This window comes from Pseudorca crassidens, chromosome 9 (assembly GCF_039906515.1).
Source record: "Pseudorca crassidens isolate mPseCra1 chromosome 9, mPseCra1.hap1, whole genome shotgun sequence".
In the NCBI taxonomy this organism is placed as follows: domain Eukaryota; kingdom Metazoa; phylum Chordata; class Mammalia; order Artiodactyla; family Delphinidae; genus Pseudorca; species Pseudorca crassidens.
The window spans coordinates 93,021,808-93,039,855 of record NC_090304.1 but is presented as its reverse complement, the minus strand read 5'-3'; the positions used below and the strand labels follow the sequence as shown (position 1 = coordinate 93,039,855).

At 41.7% G+C, this 18,048-nt stretch overlaps 1 long non-coding RNA gene across 1 annotated transcript in view; it reads right to left on the bottom strand.

Moving 5' to 3' along the window:
* LOC137230887 (uncharacterized) overlaps positions 1 to 17,476 on the bottom strand; it is a 74,459-nt gene extending 56,983 nt beyond the window's left edge. The window contains exon 1 of the long non-coding RNA XR_010946286.1: positions 17,312 to 17,476. This is a non-coding gene — a long non-coding RNA (uncharacterized lncRNA). The remainder of the gene's footprint in view (positions 1 to 17,311) is intronic.
* Between the last annotated feature and the right edge of the window lie 572 nt (positions 17,477 to 18,048).

Below are 18,048 nucleotides of genomic sequence, written 5' to 3'. Positions count from 1 at the left end.
CCAGGCCCTTCCTGTAAACATCACATTTGAAATAAATATTGATTTCCTCACGAGTACCCCTTGCCAGGGTTGTAAGACACACACACGTACACACACACACACACACACACACACACACACAGCCTTGGCAAACAATAAGCATGGGCCTGCTACCACTTCTGGAAATGAATGAGGTGAAAATAAGGAAAGCACAAAGAAAAAACAGTGTGGCTTCTAGGCAAAACACACAGCTGCTATTATTTTCAGAGTCTCTCCCTGACCCTGGCACTGAGTTAAGAGCTCAGCTGGTGTGGTGAGTGTTGACTGGGAGTAAGAGACCCAAGAGGGCTGTTTTTCCATAAAATTTTTTTAAGAAACAAAAAAGTGTTTTAACTTTTCCCTCTTGTTACCAGAAATGAGCATGAAAGCCCAGGATCAGCTTCAATTCCGTGACTGCAGGACTCCCAGCCTCGTCTCCCTCCCCCATCACCCTCCGCCAACTCCCTGTTCCCTTGGCTAATAAGTAATCCTGAAAAGGTTTGTGCACTTTGCTTACTGTATTTGGCTCAGAAATACATTCCCTTTGTCACCCCCAACCTCAGGCAAATGCTTTCTGCTCTCCATTTGTATGCCTGAACACACGGAGCAATTGGGTTTAATGTCATTTTCTGGGTAACAGCAGGAAGCGGAAGGTCACTGGGCACAGTGAGAACTTGGCCCTTCTGGGAGATTAGATGCCCAAGGCCTGGCCAGTTCCTATTTTAGGCTCAGCCACCTCCTCCCAGCCCCAGGGACAGGCCTCCAGGGCACCTAGCTAGTTCCACATCTCCATCCTACTCCCCTTCCGGATAATTCCTGAATCCACCAAAGACCACACTTACTGCCATAGAATTTGCATAGAGCAGGGCAATTTATTAAGACTTTAATGAAGCAGAAGAACTGACTCCAAAATTACCTATGTCTTGTTTTTCTCTGCAGTGAGCTCAACACAAAGGCATGAAAGGTATTTCCTTCTCTCCTCCCCAACCCTTCTTCCAGCCCCTCCCCAGGCTTTTGTGTCCTTGCGGTCTAAGTTTCTTCACTTGGTTAATAACATGTACCTCTGTTTTGTAGCACAAAGGAGGAGTTGCCAGGGGCCATTATTTTTGTTAAAACTCAGGGACAATCAAGTGATTAAATGGGATTTGTCATCTAGGGAAGGAGCTTGGTGGCTTTGCCATGGCTGGATTTGAAAGAGAAGGGCTGGTCAAGGAGAAGGGCCCGTCTCTGACCCCAGAGAGGATGACTGACCTCAGGAGGTGGAAGCAGAAGAAGGAAGAGGCTGACAGCTTCCGGAGAGGCAGACACCTGAGAACCAGGGAACCCAGACCTCCGAGGAGGGAGGACTCAGAGAGGGAGAGCTGTGTGGAGGCCTATGAGGACCCAGCACCCTGGCCATGGTCTTGGGAACCTCCACAAAGGCCTCCCATGGCTGAGCTAGCAGTGCGGCATCAACTCACCACGTGGGTCTGCACAAGGAGCATAGCCATGTAACCCCACAGACTGAGGACCAGACTGAGGACACCTCACTGCTACCTTCCGAGACCTGAGAAGCCCAGCTGTGTTTTTACTGAATGGGAGGATGCCCTGAAAACATGCAGACAGTGGCAACCTTGGAGTTTGTTCTGGGTGTGTTTTCACCACACCACACCACACCACAGTGGGGAGGGGCTGCTTGTCTCCAGAGGCTTAGCAGCAGTGGCTGCCCTTTGGGATCAGGTGTAAGATGGGCTTTCAACAGCTCATGCAGGCTCCCAGGAGCTGCTTCAGGATGTCTGCAGCCGCAGCCACCAGGCATTTAACTGGATCCCTTATTAGTCCGATGGCCCTCATCCAATTACAGGACCTCGCCATATTTATTTCCTCTCTGTGTTCTGTTGCTTTCAATGCTGTGCTGTTCTCTAATCATTGTGTCTATGATCTTATTACCTCCCAATTAGATCTTGGTGTTTCCCCTATTAGTCTCTGGCTTCAGCCTACTTGCCTTTAGGATAGAATATATGATTTGGGTCCTTGCTATATTAAATTTTAGCTACTCTTGTTTTTCAGACTTTGGAGCCTAGCCTCATGTTGGAACAAATAGCTGCGTTCAGCTCTCCTCCTCTCTTGACCCTTTCAGCACATCTAACTGTGCTACCATCTCCCCAGTCGCACTTAGCCATTCACTGACCTCAGTCACTTTCACAGATTTCTATAGATCTTTGACCCCTGGCTTCTTCCCACCTGGACCTCTGTCATCATTCCCATGGCTTCAGTCTTCAAGTAGATGACTCATCTAATAACTTCGAAATTTCTTAATTTCCTTTACTTCGACAAATTTAGCCTCCATTTAAATGACCCACTTCCACGGCAGCACCCTAGAACTTGTCATCACCTAATACTGTTCCATTGCCCAACTCTTAAGTTCAAAAACCCAACTTCTTTTTTTTTTTCATTTTATTTATTTATTTGTTGTACCACGCGGCATGAGGGATCTTAGTTCCCTGACAAGGGATTGAACCCGCACCCCCTGCTTTGGAAGTGCAAAGTTTTGACCACTGGACCACCAGGGAAGTCCCACAACTTCTTATCTTTTCATCTATGACTCCTTTAGGAATGCTCATCATTGGGCTTCCCTGGTGGCACAGTGGTTGAGAGTCCGCCTGCCAATGCAGGGGACATGGGTTCGTGCCCCGGTCCGGGAAGATCCTACATGCCGCGGAGCGGCTGGGCCCGTGAGGCATGGCTGCTGAGCCTGTGCCTCCAGAGTCTGTGCTCCGCAACGGGAGAGGCCACGACACTGAGAGGCCCGCGTATAGCAAAAAAAAAAGAAAGAAAGAAAGAAATGCTCATCATTTAAAAATTGTATTTATTCACTGTGTGTGTTTGTGATAATATTTTTTCCAGGAATCTGATAGATTCACAGGATTTCCAAAAACATTTTTTAACCAACTGAGATAATGGAATTAGTGACTGGTTGTTGGAACAGACCTTGCCTACATTCCCCCAGATGGTTACCTACAGCCCAGAACAAAAGTCTGACCAAATCTTTGGCCAAGGGCATTACTCCAGGGAACCTTGACCCCATGTTTCTGTTTCAACATGATGCTTGAGAAAAAAAGCATCAGAAATCTACTGATGGGGGCAGGAACAAGGGATCAGCCTGCCAGGAGAAAGCAAGACAGCGAGTTAGGAAAGATATTTTAACTATGTTAATAAAATTAGGATTCAAAATATTTAAAAGCACAAGGTTATAGATCAACAAAGCCAATGAGAGCAGGCTCTCTTTTTGATCAGTTTGGTTTATGCCAAGACCTCAAGAACTCCAATCTCTTAAATTCTTCCCATCTTCTCTTTACTAGTCTTTCCGACCTCCCTGCCTTTACATCCAGTTCAGCCACGTAGCCATTTGTCTAATAAGAGTGGCAAACACATGGATTATTCGTGCCGCAGCCTACTGAGAGCCCTTTCTGTACGTTAACTTTCGTCACCTTTTTCATCAATTTACAAATGAAGAAAATGAAGTTGAATAATTGTCCAAGGCTTCCCAGCCAGAGTCAGCTACATAATTTGTAACGCCCAGTGAAAAATGAAAACGCAGGCCCTCTTTCAAAATTCAGGGGGAGAAAATGCCCTTAAAATACTAATATATAAAGTTTTTACCACCTCTACAACAAATGCTAAAGGAACTTCTCTAAGTGGGAAACACAAGAGAAGAAAAGGACCTAAAAAACAAACCCAAAACAATTAAAAAATGGTAATAGGAACATACATATTGATAATTACCTTAAATGTAAATGTATTAAAGGCTTCAACCAAAAGACACAGGCTTACTGATTGGATACAAAAAGAAGACCCACATATACGTTGTCTACAAGAGACCAACTTCAGACCTAGGGACACATACAGACTGAAAGTGAGGGGGATGGAAAAAGATATTCCATGCAAATGGAAATCAAAAGAAAGCTGGAGTAGCAATTCTCATATCAGACAAAATTGACTTTAAAATAAAGACTATTACAAGAGACAAAGAAGGACACTACATAATTATCGAGAGATTAATCCAAGAAGAAGATGCAACAATTGTAAATGTTTATGCACCCAACACAGCGGCACCTCAATACAAAAGGCAAATGCTAACAGCCATAAAAGGGGAAATTGGGGCTTCCCTGGTGGCACAGTGGTTGAGACTCTGCCTGCCGATGCAGGGGACATGGGTTCGTGCCCTGGTCCAGGAGGATCCCACATGCCGTGGAGCAGTTGGGCCTGTGAGCCACAACTACTGAGCCTGCGCATCCAGAGCCTGTGCTCCGCAACGGGAGAGGCCACAACAGTGAGAGGCCCGCGTACTGCAAAAAAAAGGGGGAAATCGGCAGTACCACAATAATAGTAGGAGACTTTAACACCCCACTTTCACCAATGGACCGATCATCCAAAATGAAAATAAATAAGGAAACAAAAGCCATAAATGACACATTAAACAAGATGGACTTAATTGATATTTATACGACGTTCCATCCAAAAACAACAGAATACACTTTCTTCTCAAGTGCTCATGGAATATTCTCCAGGAGAGATCATATAGATCAGATAGACAAATCAAGCCTTGGTAAATTTTAAAAAATTGAAATAGTATCAAGGATCTTTTCTGACCACAACTCTATGAGACTAGATATCAATTACAGGAAAAAAAAACTGTAAAAAATACAAACACATGGAGGCTAAATAATACACTACTAAATAACCAAGAGATCACTGAAGATATCAAAGAGGAAGTCAAAAAATACCTTGAAACAAATGACAATGAAAACACGACAACCCAAAACCTACGGGATGCAGCAAATTAGTTCTAAGAGGGAAGATTATAGCAGTACAATCCTACCTCAGGAAACAAGAAACATCTCAAATAAACAGCCTAAACTTATACCTAAAGCAACTAGAGAAAGAAGGACAAAAAACCCCCAAAGTTAGAAGAAGGAAAGAAATCCTAAAGATCAGATCAGAAGTAAATGAAAAAGACATGCAGGAAACAATAGCAAAGATCAATGAAACTAAAAGCTGATTCTTTTAGAAGATAAACAAAATTGATAAACCACTAGCCAGACTCATCAAGAAAAAAAAAGGAGAAGACTCAAATCAACAGAATTAGAAATGTAAAAGGACAAGTAACAACTGACACTGCTGAAATACAAAGAATCATGAGGGATTACTACAAGCAACTATATGCCAATAAAATGGACAACCTGGAAGAAATGGACAAATTCTTAGAAATGCACAACCTTCCAAGACTGAACAAGGAAGAAATAGAAAATATAAACAGACCAATCACAAGCACTGAAATTGAGACTGTGATAAAAATCTTCCAACAAACAAAAGCCCAGGAGCAGATGGCTTCACAAGCAAATTCTATCAAACATTTAGAGAAGAGTTAATACCTATCCTTCTCAAACTCTTCCAAATCATAGCAGAGGGAGGAACACTCCCAAACTCATTCTACAAGGCCACCATCACCCTGATACTGAAACCAGACAAAGATGTCACAAAAAAAGAAAACTAAAAAAAAACTAAAAAACTAAAAAAAAAAAAAAAAAAAGAAAGAAAACTACAGGCCAATATCAGTGATGAATATAGATGCAAAAATCCTCAACAAAATACTAGCAAACAGAATCCAACAGCACATTAAAAGGATCATACACCATGATCAAGGGGAATTTATCCCAGGAATGCAATGATTCCTCAATCAATGTGGTATACCATATTAACAAACTGAAGAATAAAAACCATATGATAATCTCGGTAGATGCAGAAAAATCTTTTGACAAAATTCAACACCCATTTATGATTAAAAACTCTCCAGAAAGTAGGAATAGGGGGAATTTACCTCAACATAATAAAGGCCATATATGACAAACCCACAGCCAACATTGTACTCAGTGGTGAAAAACTTAAACCATTTCCTCTAAAATCAGGAACAAGACAAGGATGCCCACTCTCACCACTATTATTCAACGTAATTTTGGAAGTTTTAGCCACAGCAATCAGAGACAAAAAAGAAATAACATGAATCTAAATTGGAAAGAAGAAGTAAAATTGTCACTGTTTGCAGATGACATGATACTATATAGAGAGAATCCTAAAGATGCTACCAGAAAACTACTAGAGCTAATCAATGAATTTGGCAAAGTTGCAGGATACAAAATTAATGCACAGAAATCCCTTGCATTCCTATACACTAATGATGAAAAATCTGGAAGAGAAATTAAGGAAACACTCCCATTTACCACTGCAGCAAAAAGAATAAAATACCTAGGAATAAACCTACCTAAGGACACAAAAGACCTATATGCAGAAAACTATAAGACACTAATGAAAGAAATTAAAGATGATACAAACAGATGGAGAGATATACCATGTCCTTGGATTGGAAGAATCAATATTGTGAAAATGACTATACTACCCAAAGCAATCTACAGATTCAATGCAATCCCTATCAAATTACCAATGGCAGTTTTTACAGAACTAGAACAAAAAAATCTTAAAATTTGTATGGAAACACAAAAGACCCCGAATAGCCAAAGCAACCTTGAGGGAAAAAAATGGAGCTGGAAGAATCAGACTCCCTGACTTAAGACTATATTACAAAGCTACAGTAATCAAGACAATATGGTACTGACACAAAAAACAGAAATATAGATCAATGAAACAGGATAGAAAGCCCAGAGATAAACACACGCACCTATGGTCAACTAATCTATGACAAAGGAGGCAAAGATATACAATGGAGAAAAGACAGTCTCTTCAATAAGTGGTGCTGGGAAAACTGGACAGCTACATGTAAAAGAATGAAATTAGAACACTCCCTAACACCATACACAAAAATAAGCTCAAAATGGATTAGAGACCTAAATGTAAGACCAGACACTATAATACTCTTAGAGGAAAACATAGGAAGAACACTCTTTGACATAAATCACAGGAAGATCTTTTTTGACCCACCTCCTAGAGTAATGGAAATAAAAACAAAAATAAACAAATGGGACCTAATGAAACTTAAAAGCTTTTGCACAGCAAAGGAAACTCTAAACGAGATGAAAAGACAGCCCTCAGCATGGGAGAAAATATTTGCAAACAAATCAACGGACAAAGGATTAATCTCCAAAATATATAAACAGGTCATGCAGCCCAATATTAAAAAAAGAAACAACCCAATCAAAAAATGGGCAGAAGACCTAAATAGACATCTCTCCAAAGAAGACATACAGATGGCCGAGGCACATGAAAAGCTGTTCAACATCACTAATTATTAAAAAAATGCAAATCAGGGCTTCCCTGGTGGCGCAGTGGTTGAGAGTCCGCCTGCTGTTGCAGGGGACACAGGTTTGTGCCCCGGTCCGGGAAGATCCCACATGCCGCAGAGCAGCTGGGCCTGTGAGCCGTGGCCGCTGAGCCTGCGTTTCCAGAGCCTGTGCTCCACAATGGGAGAGGCCCCAATAGTGAGAGGCCTGCGGATGGCAAAAAATAAAATAAAATTGCAAATCAAAACTACAATGAGGTATCACATCACACTGGTTAGAATAGTCATCATCAGAAAATCTACAAACAACAAATGCTGACAAGGGTGTGGAGAAAAGGGAACCCTCTTGCACTGTTGGTGGGAATGTAAATTGATACAGCCACTATAGAGAACAGTATGGAGGTTCCTTAAAAGACTAAAAATAGTATTACCATATGACACAGCAATCCCACTACTGAGCATATACCCAGAGAAAACCATAATTCAAAAAGACACATGCACCCCAATGTTCATTGCAGCACTATTTACAATAGCCAGGTCATGGAAGCAACCTAAATGCCCATCAACAGATGAATGGATAAAGAAGATGTGGTACATATATACAATGGAATATTACTCAGCCATAAAAAGGAACGAAACTGGGTTATTTGTAGAGATGTGGATGGACCTAGAGACTGTCCTACAGAGTGAAGTAAGTCAGAAAGAGAAAAACAAATATCGTATATTAACAGTATATGTGGAATCTAGAAAAATGGTACAAATGAACCAGTGTGCAAGGTAGAAACAGAGACACAGATGTAGAGAACAAATGTATGGACACCAAGGGGGAAAGCAGGGGTCAGGGTGAGTGGGGAGCAGGGGGGGGTGGGATGAATTGGGAGATTGGGATTGACATATATACACTAATATGTATAAAATAGATAACTAATAAGAAACTGCTGTATTAAAAAATTAATTAAATTTAATTAAAACAAAATACATCAACAACATGGACACACCTGGAAGGAGCCACGACCTTGTCCAGAGCAGGTTCTATGGCTCTTAAAAAATAAATAAGCAAATGAAGTTTTTCCCTTTAAAATATTTTATTACTTATAAAACATAATATAAAAAATCATCATTCTAAATGAAGTAAAAATTTTAAATTATTAGCCTAAGTTTTACTGTTTATATCGTGCAATGCCAGTTCTAAAGGTAAATATGAGTGTTTAACTCATATGCAGAACCACCAGTATTTCACAGCTTGTACATGTATTTGTATTTTACTCTTACCAGAACAGTGGAAACGCTGCACAAAACTAGCTGTTTTTATTTCACTTCTTGATACGCACACATCCTATCAACACTTCTTATCTTCAAATGGAAAGACTTGAAGGAAAGGGAACTATGGGCGGTCCTATCTTTCCCTTTCCTGGTATGTCATGATTTCCTGCATAAGTGATTGGCTAATGCAGGAAAGTAATGCAAGTAAGAAAGGATGTGCTTGGGTTCCTTGATTATTTGGAGAATGCCAGTGCCTTTGTTTTCCCAGCAAGTTCTGGTTGACAGGAAAGCATGGCCTGGTCAGGGCTGTCGGTGCCCGATTTGCTAGTTGTAGATTCGTTCTAGCATGAGCACAGAGTTCAGTGGACACACAATGCATGTGAGTTCAGCAAGACGCAAAGTGAGTAGAAATTTAAGTATGTTATGGAAGCTGCAGGGCTTCTGGAACACTACGTGTAATCGAGGCAGCAAGTAATAATGGTCGTGCACGTGTGCCGATTCCTCTGCTCATATACACGCTCCATGGGCCCATCCGCCTTAACAAAACACAAGTTCAAAGACAAAATTATTAAGAATTTGAAGCACAGGACCATTCTGAGAGCAGGAGTCTTTCAGTGGCACTTTTTGCACCCAAGAAGCCAGCTCTGTCCTTAATTCAGAGGTGGTGTCAGGATTTGAACCCAAGACCCTGATTCCAGAGCCTAGGCTCTGAACCGCTATAAACTACATACTCTCTCGACTATATAGCTTTTCTTACTGTATTAATTTAGCTTTGTCGTGCTCATCACTGCTTCTGTGTCAAAATAACTGTCAATAATCACATCACTAGCTGTTTGGGATCATCAGGTTACTAGGCATTCCTTTTTTTAGACTCCAGTAAGCTCCCTTTCCTGTCTCCATGGTGGCTATTCGAAACTATTTTTCGAAACTCTTCTCCAGATTTAAGTTTCCTCTTTCCCACTAAACCACAATTGTTCTATGTCAATACATTGTTTTCTTAATTACTATGTATTTTGTCCAAATGATACACCAGAATTTACTCAGCCATCTACCTATTGCTGTCCATTTAAGTTATCTTTAATGTTTCTTCTAACACTACAACATTGCAATGAATTTATTTTTAATTTTTCTTCTAACACTACAACATTGCAATGAATGGCATGCATCTCTTATGGGATGAACTTGCCTCCAATTTTACAGGAGAAAATAGAACATAACAAATATGAAATCCTTCTTTCCCAAATGTATATATATCTCCATCGAAGTTCATACTTTCTGTCACTGGTTGGGTTCCCTGGGAAGCAGACTCTGGAGAAGGAACTTAATATTCAAGAACTTTATTAGAGGAAGTTGCTCTCAGGGGCAACACCTGTGTTGAAGATCAAGAAATCAAGATTGGGCAGAGGGAGAAACTGGGCTGTGATGCCATCACTATGCAGTCTCAGCCAACCCTACAGAGAGCTCTGGAGCTGGGATGGTCCTTAGAATTGTCTGGGTTAGAAGGATGGAGCTGTTAACCAGTCATTGCCTGTAGGATGCCCCAGAACAGGCTGTGGGCTTGCTTGAGGCAACTCTTTTCGATGGAGGCAATTCGCAAAGAAGTTGAGAATGCCCAGCAGGGGGGAGGATAACTCCTGCAGTCCTGAAGGGCAGATGTGGTCGGTGCAGCCCAGCATCCAGAACACCCTCCCTCTACCCCCTGGAGAGAGATCTCTTCCTCCTCCACTTCCCTCGTATCTTGTCCAATTAATTATCCCACTTTTCTTATCTCTTCAATTTCTTTTCCAATAACAGCTCCTTTCACTCGGCCTAAAAACCTACAGCGTCCCTCAGTATCCACAGGGGGTTGGTTCCAGGACCCCCGTGGATACCGAAATCCACCAACATTCAAGTCCCGTATATAAAATGACGCAGTATTTGCATATCAACTACACACATTCCTCCAAGCTTCCCATCCTTTCATATACTTTAAACCATCTCCAGATTACTCATAATACCTTATACAATGTAAATGCTATGTAAATAGTTGTACATTGTACCACATAAATGCTCTGTAGATAGTTGCCAGGTAAGTGGCAAGTTCAAGTTTTGCTTTTTGGAAATTTCTGGAATTAAAAAAAAAAACATTTTCAAAATAACTGAATGATTCTGAGTTGGTTGAATTTGCAGATGTGGTGGGTGGGGGGCCCTACTGTACTTAAGTCTCCTCCCATTAAAAACATCCCCTTATTCACCTCTGCTTCCCCCAGCTCTACAGTCCTCTCATCGTGTTACCCACCAACATCCCTCAGAGTAGTCTCCACTTGTGATCTCCAGTCCCTCACAGTGCGTTTACCATCCAGCCCGGGGTCATCTGGCTTCTGCCTCTTAAACTCTCCTGAAACTTCACCCACGGAGGCCATCTGCTCATCTTTATGTCCAGTAACTGTCCTTCAGCCTTCAAGTTCCCTGACTTCTTTGTTGTACGCAAAACAACTGACGGCTTCTTTCTTTAAGATGCCTCTCCTACTCTGATCTTTGTCACAGGACACTTTTAGTCTTGTTCTACCATCATCTCTTCACCATTCCTTCTCAGACCCCTTCATTGACTCCCCTTCATTAACCCCGCAAAGGCTGTTATTCTCCAGGACTCAGTTTTTGCTCCTACCTGTTCTTCCTGGTTGATTTCATCCACCTTCACCTATAAGTCAATGACTCTGAACTCTATTCTCAGTACCTACTACTTCCTAAGATTCAGATCTATTCATTTTGTAAAAATAAACTTGATCGTCCAATACTTTAGATTTTAAGTCACTTTTTAAGATAACACAAATAATACCTGGTTTCTACAGAAGATTGGGAAGTCTAGGAAAGCCAAAAGAATATAAAATGCAAAAACCTGAAATTCAAACTTCCAGAGATAATCACTATTGGTATTCTGATGTATACCTAACTTTATGAACCTTTTCTGTGCAAAATATTGAATTTGGGGTCTAAAAATTTCTTGTTTTCCAAAATTTTGGTCATACTTTACATAGGACTTGGCAGTCCTTTTTTATTTTTGTCTTTCAAATCACTGAGTATAATTCTACAACCTCATTTCAATGGCTGCACAGCATTCCATGGTACAACTGTGCCAAAATTTGTTTAAACTTTTCTTCCAGTTTTTGTACATTAGCCTTGTTTCAACATTTTCCACTACTATAAACAATACCACATCCTTGTGGCTAAATTTCTGGGAGCAAGCATGCAAACATTTTTAACGTCAAACAAGGTATGTCAAATTACCTTCAAACAAGATTGTACCAATGTATGTTCCCCCCAGCAGTAAATAAGAGTACCAGTTTCCCCAAACCCTCATCAAGAATATCTAACAGCATTGGTTTTAATCTTGTCTCTGTACTTCCTCATTATTTCAATAGTACTTCTTACTTTTTTCTATTTGTTTATTGTCCATTTGTATATCTTTCTTTGAAAAATGCTTTTTTGTTTTCTTTGTCCATTTTATTCTATACACATTTTTTGTTTATGGATTTGTAAAAAAAAAAAAAATCTACTATTTCTAAGTACCTACAAGGTGGCAACAACTAGGTTTCCCCAGACCACTTTCAGACCAAAATTTCCACAACCAAATTGATTATCTCTTCCATAAAGACCAGTTACCCCTGTTTTCCCTCTCTCGGTTAACAGTATCACCACCTTCCAAGTTAGCCAAAACAGAAACTTCAGAAATAAGCATATCTCCTCCTCTGCCTCTTCTAATCCACTTACAAAGTCTTGTCCATTTACTCTAAAATAGCCCTCAGGTCTGTCCCATCTTTCCTATTCTCCCTGTCACTGTCTTAGCCTGGCGGCAATCACAACCTCACATCATATATATATATATATATATATATATATATATATATATATATATATATATATATTTGTTTGTTTGTTTGTTTGTTTGTTTATGGGCCCAGCACGCTTCCGCTGAGCAACTCTGCTAACATATATATATATTTTTTTTTAATTGAAGTATAGTCGATTTACAATGCTGTGTTAGTTTCAGGTGTGCAGCAAAATGATTCAGTTTATATTTTTTTTTCTTTTTTAGATTCTTTTCCCATATAGGTAATTACAAAATATTGAATATAGTTCCCTGTGCTATACAGTAGGTCCTTGTTTTTTTATCTATTTTATATAGAGTAGTGTGTATCTATTAATCCCAAATCCCTAATTTATCCCTCCCCCACCTCACCCTTCCCCTTTGTTAACCATAAGTTTGTTTTCTATGTCTGTGAGTCTACTTCTGCTTTGTAAGTTCATTTGTATCATTTTTTTTAAGATTCCACATATAAGTAATATCATATATTTGTCTTTCTCTGTCTGGCTTACTTCACTTAGTATGATAATCTCTAGGTACATCCATGTTGCTGCAAATGACACCATTTCATTCTTTTTTATGGTTGAGTAATACTCCATTATACACACACACACACACACACACACACACACCCCACATCTTCTTTATCCATTCATTTGTCGATGGACATTTAGGTTGCTTCCATGTCTTAGATATTGTAACTAGTGCTGCAATGAACATTGGGGTGCATGTATGTTTTTGAATTATGGTTTTCTCCAGATATATGCCCAGGAGTTGGATTGCAGGATCATAAGGTAGCTTTATTTTTAGTTTTTTAAGGAACCTCCATACTGTCCTCCATAGTGGCTGCACCAGTTTACATTCCCACCAACAGGGTGGGAATGTAAACTTTTCTCCACACCCTCTCCAGCATTTATTATTTGTAGATTTTTTTGATGATGGCCATTCTGACTCATGTGAGGTGGTACCTCACAACCTCACATGTTAATCTCACCATTTCTTGTTTGAACCATTGCAAAAGGCTCCTAATGATAGCCAGCTGTCTCCTCCTGTATTTTATCCTCCATTCTGACACAAGAATACTTTTTCTATCCTGACAGAATAGGAAAGAACAAATCTAGTAGTGCCAATCCCCTCTTAAAATCCTGCAGTAGTTCCCCATCACTTCCAGTGTAACATGATCTTTCCTTAGCATAGTATATGAGGCCCTGTACAACGTGGTTCCCAGTTACTTTCATATTCATCTACACTATTCTAGCCTTTGCACCCGCAGCCAGTCCTACTGACTACTGTTCCCTCCAAATGTCATGCTCTTAAACAACTTTATGTCTAAGCTGTTTTGCCTAAAGCCACATTGTCACGATTCAAGACTTATAGCACGTCTTGCCCCTGGAAACCCCTAAGAAATAAGTCAAACATACAAGCTTTGGCTCTTTAGCCAGCTGGGAACTGGGATAAAATCTGACCCCTTACAGCTGGAAACTTGATGCAAAACAGCTGAAGGCGTTATCCTCAGTACAGCATGGTATCTAAGTGAAAAACTGAGCTCAAATCCTAGCTCTGCATTACTGGCTCTATGGTCCAGGGAAAGTTACTTAACCCTTCTGTGTCTTAGTTTCCTCATCTTTGAAACGGTAGTCACAATTATGACTCCCTATAGGGTCTCATAAGTTAATATATGTAAAGCACTTAGAAGAGTACCTGTCATGAATTAGAGTGAGCCATTATTCAGTGTCACTCGAATAGATGATGTATGTAGGGCAACTAATGTTTGTGTCATCTGACTGTACATGTAAGTGGTTAATTGGATGAAACAGTAACATGTGAATGCAAGCTCTTTGGAAACATTAAGACACTATGGAATTTTGTGGTATTATTATCACTCCATTTTAAACATGGTAAGTCTCTATACTTCCAAGAAAGTATATATCATAATCAAAGTCATAAGATCACTATAAAAATTAGAGATTTAAAATTACATATACCCCTATATATAATGGAATATTACTCAGCCATAAAAATGAATGAAATAATGACATTTGCAGCAACATGGTTGGATGTAGAGATAATCATACTAAGTGACGTAAGTCAGACAAAGACAAATATCATGATATTACTTATATGTGGAATCTAAAAAATTGATACAAATGAATGTATTTACAAAACAAAAATGGACTTACAGACATAGAAAACACACTTAAGGGGTAGTGGAGGTGGGACGGATAAATTAGGAATTTGGGATTAACAGGTACACATTACTATATATAAAATAGATAAACAACAAGGACCTACTGTATAGCACAGGGAACTATATTTAATATCTTGTAATAACCCATAATGGAGAAGAACCTGAAAAAATAATATATATTTGAATCACTTTGCTATATACCTGAAACACTGTAAATCAACTATACTTCAATAAATAAATAAATAAAAATAAAATTACATCTATTCCATCTCATTCCAAAACGGTTTTGAGTGTTAAATTCAACCCTAAAACTTACACAAAAGCAAGGTGATGCCGTACTAAGAGCACTTAAGAATTTAACATACTGGATGTAAATCCAGGTTCTCCAACTTATTAATACAATGACTTCTCCAAGGCCTAGAGGTATTTGTGAGGCACTGGGCATTCAGAAATGGTCATCACTGTCATTCGGTTGAAATACAACATCAAGGCAATCTTGGCAGAAGGAGTAAGGCAGACACTCAAGCAGACACTCAGAGCAAGGAATTAAATGCTGAGGGATACTGAGGGAGTTCAGAAGAACTGGAGGAAAATAGCCCCGCTTCCCAGGTAGTCAGCAGCTCAGCCCAGACTCAGCAGCTGACTGAATCTCCAGGCAGAAGTCATTTCAAATGCTGCTGTTTAGCCCTTATTCCATGCAGCCTTCTATCATAATTAATTATTTCTAGGTCTGTCTCCTCCATTAAACTGTATCTTCCTTGAAGTCAGTGACCTCGTCTTTGTAAACCCAATACCTGCAGAGCACGTGCCATTCAGAATCAGGCATCATTGCTTGCTGAATGAATGCTAGAAAGAATTACCATCTGCCCGGGGAACTCTAGACACGTGTTCAGGCCAGTTCTTTCTAAATGAACTGAATTAAAAAAAGAATACAGAATTCTTGCTTGAAGAGAGAAGTAATGATGGACCTGGATGGAGAATACCAATTCTTACAGAAATGTTTCCAGAATCATGGGGAGTCAGAAAAATTCTGCCATTACACTTAGAGCATGGCTGGAACAGCAGCTGGTGTCCTGAGACCTTGCACAAAGGCAGAGACAAGCAAAGCCACAGCTACACCGTGAGGCTGACTGTGTCACTCAGGAGAGCTTGGTGGGTGCTAAAAGAGGACTCTGCCACTGCCCCCCAGCCCACCCCAGCATCCATACCAGCTCTGCAATACACTCATCGTGATGATTGTCACAGCCTCAAGTCCACCAGACGAGTTGCGCGTTCCTAGAGTTTCCAAGGGACGTTGGATTTCTGTAAATATGCTCTTTCTTCACTTACTCCCTTTATTTTCTACCGACCCTGTTCAGCCTAACAGTCGACCTTACAAGCATTGGTCAGTGATCAGAGGCAAAGTTGCCCAAAAAAATATCAAAACATAGTGGCTGAAGGTTTCAAAGTATTTGGACCTCCAGGGACAATAAGGAGCTCCTTTCTTACTCCACAGCTGCTGGAGCATTTCTCCCTGTCGGTGGGGGGCGGGGGGGGCTTGATCCATGTTTGATCTGGACTCTGGAGCGGGTAAATCTAATCTCACGGATCTAGAACTTTCAGGATCCCCTGGGGGTTCCCCACTGGTTTCTAGAGTTTGCATCTGACCAGGAAGCCGGTGGAGGTAAGACTGGGGTGTAAGCCTGTGATCCTACAGCTTGCGACACAGATGGTCTGGGCAAAATGGGGTCCAAACCCACACATATCTGTGTGTTTTTCTTCCCCTTTTCTTCTTTGTTTCTTTTCTCCCTGTGAATTTCTTTCCGGGACCTGGGGAGTCAGAGAAACCCAACAAATTGTTACTTTCTTCAGTATTGTAGCAACTTGAGCTCAGATTAGCCCTGCTGGTTTTAATCGGAGACATTTGCAATTCCTGAAGCAGTGGGTCCTTGGAATGCCAGCCCCAGATCACATCTCTGTGGTCTGTTGGGAGTGTGTCAGGGCCACTTGGGGGCAAGGAGCGGCCACGAAGTGGGGGCAGGAGGAGGGAGTCGCACACAGGGGCCTTTTGTCCCCTGGACTCTGTGTTAAAGCGAGTACAATGTGAAAGCAAAGAAGAGATAGGAGGGGAAGCTGTGCTGTGTCCCAGTGTGAAGAAAACAACTTGCTCTGAAGTTATCGCGGCTCCAAATACAATGTAATTTCATCTCAGGCTGGGCTCTGATAGCGTGACCAGCAGGAAGGGCTTTACGCCAGGCAAACTGACAGAGGGAGAGGGCACAGGGGGGCCGATGTCACCGTCCCCGGCCCTGGGCTTTCTCCTGGATCCCACTTGGGGCACAGAGAGTGCCGGCGCCTTCATGCTGGGCTTGGACCCAACCTCCAGCCAACCTCCTCCAAGCCCAGCCACGCCTGCCTCCCCCTCGCCTGCCCTTGAATCCCAGCCGCGCTTTGCCCCTTTTGTCAGAACTATAAAGACTCCACCAGGCACAGAGGTGACGTGGGCATCAGAAGTTAAAAGAAAATTTCTGCCAAGAATTCCAAAAGACGCAGGGACCAGAGCCACAGGAAGTACCCGGGCAATTCTCTGGTCCTTGGGGAAGCATCCTCTTAAACCCTCTGGGATATGACTCCCCATTAGTTCAAGTCTTCAAGCGAAGATTCATCCACCTCCCTCTGCAGCCCATTCTAACACCTACCGACCCTCACACAACCCTTCCCACCTCACCCTGAGCCCCCTTCCTACCGTTCTGGCTCCAGAGACCATCTCATGAGCAAGATCTTCTCCACCCAAACACACAGAACTTTCCACCACCTTTCACAGGGCCCAGAAATCTGGGAAATCCAGAAGAAACTAGTTGCCTATGGGTAGGGCCAGCAGCATCCTTTGTTTTGAGCAGCTCTGACTAGGCTGACTGAGGTAATGCAAGAATGAGCCAGGTGTCACTTCAGTTATCTGGGTCATTGTGTCCAAGCGGCCCTGGCCACAGAAGCTGCCTTTCCTACCCTGCCAAGTCATGAGGGAGAAAACACTCTGCTGGCTGTGTCTCCACGTTTCTCCGGGGGGGACAGAAGGGAAGGACTTGATGGACCCCCGCAGAGGCCTGACACTTAGAAGCGGTGTCCAGCTTGGGCCCATGACTCCCCATGTCCTTCAGCAGGAAGACCGGTGTGGGACTCCTTTTAGGGATAGAGGGAGGGGGGTGATGCTCGTACCCTTCATCCCCTGACCCCACAAGCTCTGGGGAGCGGGGAGGGAATGGCTCCAACATGGGGTGAAGGACTGTGGGGCTGAAGTGACACAAAACTATGGCATGGCTGTGGGCGGCCCACAATTTCTCTTAATTAGCTATGGCGTCTTGCCCATCATTGAAATAAATAACAGGTGTCCCCTAAGGACACAACATGAGAGGCGCCATTTATCGCCGTTCTCAGAGGAAACTGACAACGTGACGGGTGACATAGCAGAAATAATGAAGAAAA